The following is a 6,002-nucleotide window of genomic DNA, read 5'->3' on the forward strand; positions in this document are numbered from 1 at the left end:
GAGACTTTGTCACAAGCTTTAAATTCTGAAAGGCTGTTTGTTATTTTATCTAGTTGTATGTGACAAGCTACATAAAAATTTCAGGGTGAATAATTTAAGCTGTATGAAGTGGTTTTAAATGGGGTGTATACTGAAATTGGTGTATTTTCTCATCAAAGTTGAGGGTAGACGGAAACATTCTCCATGTTCTTTCAAGAAGGGCACCAAATGCAGAAGGGAAAAGCTCCTTGGACCAATTTGCTTCACCATTTTCATGAAAATGAGTGCCTAATACTACTTACTTTCTCAAGTGCTATGACTCATAGTTTGACTCTGCATTGTCAGAAGGGAGGGTTGCCCCATGCCTTGCTGCTTCAGCTCCAGAGGAGAGGAGTTGTCCAGTCTATATTTTCCTTGACAATAGAAGACACACTGAAGGCAGAAAACACGTTAAAAAAATCATGGAGAGCAGCATCCTCCCCCACTTTGATTCTTCAGCATGGAGATGATGATACACGCTTCCATCTTTCAAAAGTGGTAAGTGACCACACTTGCAAAATTATTATGGATGAGTACATAAACTATGCACTGAAGATGCTGGTCAGTTCTTAAACATCCATTCATCTTGGTGCAAAAATTAGGTATAACAAAGTCCCTGCAAAAAGAGAGGTATACAGAGGATCTTTTGTATACAAAAAAGTATAACTGAAGCTGCTGAACTGGAGAATTCTCAAATGCATCACTGGAGGGTACAGTGACTGACGTTGTGAAACTCTTCATATTACCATTTCAAAAGATACCCCAAAATAAGACATTTCTTTACAGGTAAGGAAAGACTATGATGATGAAAGTTACATTGTAACAACGGTGGCTTGTTTTAAAAGCAGTAATTAGCCTGAAGAAGTAATATTTGCCATTTTTTCATTTGACTTACTTTGCATACTGTTTTGCCACAAAACTGGTATTGCTCCAAAGCTACTCAAGTGGGAAATGCAAACCAACCTCAGAGACGTATGGATGTAAAGTACTTACAGTAACATTGTGGTGTAGTCCTTGCCCTTTTTTGGAACAATAACAACAATAATACTGCTTCAGCTATTAGATAGCGGATTGTCTGGAAGATTAGGGAATGCTTGAGAAACAAAGGCTAAAAGATGTACAGCATTCTGGCTGTCCAGGCAAGCTTAAGTGGCACCCAGCTCTACAAGTAGCCAACACAGAAGGGGTTCTATGGACTCTAGTGGGTTCTGTGGACTAGAGTTTCTTACACATGTACTTGCTCTTGGCATCTTGGTGCAAGCATCTTGGAAAACAAACAAACGAGAAGTATTTCAAATCAATTAGTTGTAATTAATTTTTTTTCCCCCATCAGAGGAATCCTAAGATAGATGCTGACCCTCATTTAGTTATATCTCAAAGACAGCAACTGTTCTGCTACTCCAATGTGAAGGAAGACCTGCTACACTTAGAGGCTCTCCATTCAGAGGTTTTTGTTCATCATTTTTGGCAAAAGCCTGGACAGACACGCTTTGGGCTGGGGTAAGCATCCTCGTAGAGGCAGTGCCCTGTGCTGCCAGCACCCTGCTCTCCTGGCTTTCACTCAGGCTTGTACCACCACTGCTCACTACAGACAGGAACAGCAGCAGTGTGGGTGTTCCTTCTTTTCAGGCCTAGCAGGAAGCAGGTGAGGAGGAACACCAGTGCAGTGACTGGTACAGCTGGTAGGACTTACACCGATAACAGAACAAAGTCCTGTTTAACCTGCAAGTATTACTCCCCTACCATTTTATACGTGCTTCATATGCATGACTGCAACCACCCGTGCTTGCTTGCCAAGCAAACTCTACTGACAAGCCTGAAATTGCACCTACTAAATCATGCCGTAACCCACGCACTTTACCTACATAGTTGCACGTGTAAGAACTGGGTTCTCACACCTCTTCCTTTGCTGTGGCATTTAGAGCTGGGCTCTGGCATCAGCTTCCTCCAACACACCCACGGCCTTGATTTGATGTTTCCTAGTTCTGAATTCTTGATTTCACACCTTTTGTATTCGTCACGTCTTGTGCGGTATCTTGTGTTTTAATTGCATTTTCACTTTTTATTTAAAGTCAAAATGAAGGAATGAGAACTCTGAAGTGACAAAACTCTTACTCGTAAATGCTTTGGGTTTTGCTTTCATCGCAGCTGCAGCTTCTCCTTTCTACTCAGGTTAACAGGAAGCAGCCCTAGATTCTAACCAAGGTAATAAAGCATTAATGGTACCGATAAAGCAGTAATGGAGTGAAGTGCATTCTTCCTCATACTCCTCCTCAAGCAGAGCCTGCAAGATTGTGTTCTGTTTACAGGTCCACAAAAATATTCAAATACATTTGAAACAAGCACTCCATCTAGTTATAGGAACAGTAAGCATCTGGTTATTAGCCGTGCCTCTCCCCTGGATCAAACTCCCTGCTCAAACACCCTCAGTACAAGTTACTGCCCCTTGCACTGCCTTGCTGCTCAGAACGCTTCAGCTTTCACCTCAAAGCACAACACAATGAATTCTGTCCTGCGAAAGGGAACAGACTGAGGGGCACCGATTTCAGCTCATGTCACAACACTTACAGACAAGAATTTTACAAAAATGGTTCAACTGCTTGCAGGACTTGAGAATATGCAACAAAATGAAAGTGAGGGCTTACCTTTAGTGCTGATAACAATAATAAAGAAGTACTTCTGTCATTGTGCCACGTTCATGCAACTGCAAGTTGCATACTCTTCCCCCTACAAAGAGAAGCAAAAGTCTGACCCATTAAAAATCATACTTATTTCTATAGTTGCGCTACACAAAGGAACAGGGAAACACCTTATCTTTTTTCCACCATTTTTGTTCACTGAACCTGTCCGAAGAGCAGAATAAAACACAGGCGAGCTGTTCAGCTACTGAAGCTTTTCACTCTTCCCTTACTAGGTCACAACATCATTAAAAAGACAGGTGGCTGAGCATAGGATCCCCCAAGTCTACCGCAAAGAGTTTTTGAAATTAAATCTGATTAAACCTGTTTTACATCTCTAGTATAGTTCATATGCTTACATGGGCCTGTGTTGAATTTTTTGCCATGGCTATTGTTTTCCTGTACCTCCACCATATGTCTGGCACAGCGCTCACCTTCTTCCAGCTGTAAAAATTTGACAGCACATTACAGCTAATTTGGGAGTTGGCTTTTCTTCCCTATGGATATTTTCACATAGGAGGAAAATGAAGCAGCTGAAAACCCACAAAACTGGCAGGGAGGCTTTCTAGATGTTTAAAATGGTTAAAATTAATCAAGTTACAGTGGAAGTTTACATTGTGCTACTAGGTTAGTCCAAGTCTCCAAACATCCAAATACATATTCATCAGCCTGCCATATGCTCACTTAAACGTGCAAAGCAACAACCTCGTCCTGCCCAAAAGCTGTCATTCATTGCTGTTGAATGGAATTAGAGCTTTCTTAAATTAAAAATTATCAAAACTATGGGGTAGGTGAAGTTTTAAAATGTTCCAAGCTCACATTCAAGTGATTTTTTTTGGTCACTTTACACACTTATTGAAGGTTTTGGGCCTTACCTTGCGCAATGTCACTGCTTTATGTAATAAAAGCACACAAAGCACCACAGCCCCTTTACTACAGCTACTTCTGCATTTAATTTGCTGTCACTACGATGAAAATGGAAGAAGTACCTTAAGCCACTAGTGGCATGGATTTAAATGACTTTTCCATCTTGAGTCAAAATTTGACTGTATGCTTCAGACCACCAGATGTTTCACAAGCCAGCCGGCTCCCAAGTGGCTGCAGAGCTGGGGACTTCCTTTTCAAATGTTGCAGTTTGGCCACGGCAATGAGTGACTGGATTGGAAATGCTGCCTACAGCAAGCTCTCCGTGATGCTGCCCTCCTCTCTCAGATGTCAGCACATCCGAAGTCCCTCTCAGCAAACATGGCTTTTCCTTCCATGGCCCCTTCTCCGGCACAGTAAGCAGCACAGGTAAACCAGGAGCTGGAAGCAAAGCCTGGAAATTCTTAGTCACTGCAGAAAAGGTTAAAAATGAAGCTTCCCCATCACACAGGACAGGCTGCCAGGGCGGCTTTGGACTCAGCAGTGAAACCCCAGTAACACCCAGGAACTTAAGGTAACCAGGTCCCTCAGTTCCAATCTCGAAGAGAACACATCTCCCACCATGCACTGAAGCAGTCATTTATTTCCACCCTGAATGGAGAAGAATGAACCTCAACCCAAACCCTTTGTATTTGGAGTGACCTTTCTACAGAATGAAGAAATCAAATCCAAGTAACAGTTCTTGTGCCAAATACTAGAAGGAGATTTATAAGTTAAACCAATTTCAAACAAAAATAATTTATTAAAATTCTTACACAGTAGAATTCCTTCATTGCACAAATCAAAGTATTAATCATGCAGATGGCTGCTGAATAATATACTTAGAAAAAAAAAAAATCTCTCTCTGTAAGGATGGGGTGGGGAGCCCCAAGAAGTAAGCTACTTTCGAACTAGATACCATGTAGTTTATGCAGCCACATGAGACATGCTTCCTGCTGCTTTGTTATTACACAGGTAGTTGGTTCTATCAGCTAAAGCCTAGTGACTTGGATTTGTTTTATGCATATTGGGTTTTGTTCTATTACTTTCCAAGAGATTGTACTCCCCTGAGTCAGCTGTGTTCATTGGTCAGAATAAATTCCAGCATCTGACACCATTTCCATTAATCACAGACAAGCCACTATACGTGAGCAAGATGATAGAAAGATAAAAACCACTATCTGGTGAACAGGAAACATTATTTATGTATGCTGTTCACTAATACAATAGAAGGTATCCGAGAGGCATTCTCTCAACTTTGCTAGACAAACTGAAACAGGAGAGGATGGGCATCACATGAAGCACTTATTCCACAGGGGAAAAAAGTGCCTGGAACCACACAGACCATGGAGTGCCTTGGCTAAGGAACACCCATCATTACAAAGGTTATCCTACAGCCACAGCCTCCCCGTGTATTTGCAAGCAATTTTAAGATCATTTGCTACTAAACAGCTGTGAAATTAATTTTTTATTACACTGATCTCAAGCGGGACCTGCGAAGTTGAATACTTCAGCCCCACACACATCTGTACATAACATTTTTAGTATTAAATACCTTCCCACCCGTTACAAGTATCATGGATCTAAAATACAACGCATTTTCCTTCCAAGTATTGAGCAGTCGAGGCAATTCCACTTAACCCTGTTGTATTAAGCCAGATAAGAAGCAGAGCAGATTTAAAAAAACTAGGCATAATTGTATTTGTCTAAAAACAGTTCTTGGCCTTAAGAGGAGAAAAAAAGGTCAAGTAGTACTCGGACACCCATCATCTGCAAATCTGAGTAACTTCAGCTCTCAATGGAGCACTAAAGATACCACCAAAATTCTTCTGTGTATCAACACCCAGTCCAATTAAATTAAGGCTTTGTTTCTTTAATAAAAGAAAAGTTAGTAGCCTGAACAACCACACAAATAAAAAGTCAAGGTTCTGGCGATGTGCAAAGGAGGCACAGTAAGGATAACTGCACTGTGAGAAGGACGATTCTGCGGCAGGCACCACTGTGCGTAGAAGGAAGCCCCTTTCCTACAGCATAAACTGAGGGAAACAGGCTGAACATCTACGACTCAATGTGTTCAGCAGCATTACTTATGATCCTTTTTAATCCACAGTAAGGCCCAAAATGGTGCAATCTAAACAGGATAGCGTAGGAGTGATTTCTCCCTTGCCATTATCTAATATAAATCAAAGTTTTGACAAAAAATCTCACCCTTCTTATAAAAAAATCATATAAAAATGCATTTCTAAACCAGAGGAATCAAAGTTATTTGTAAGGAGAGAGGAAGAGAGAATCCAATCTTCATTTGATGCCTTAATCTGAGAAAAAAATGCTGTCAAAACTAAGCTCAGAGCTGTAACAAGTTTTAACATGACACCAAGTGCTTGATAACATACAAATAGCAAA

This window comes from Netta rufina, assembly GCF_964035555.1.
Source record: "Netta rufina genome assembly, chromosome: 2".
Classification (NCBI taxonomy): domain Eukaryota; kingdom Metazoa; phylum Chordata; class Aves; order Anseriformes; family Anatidae; genus Netta; species Netta rufina.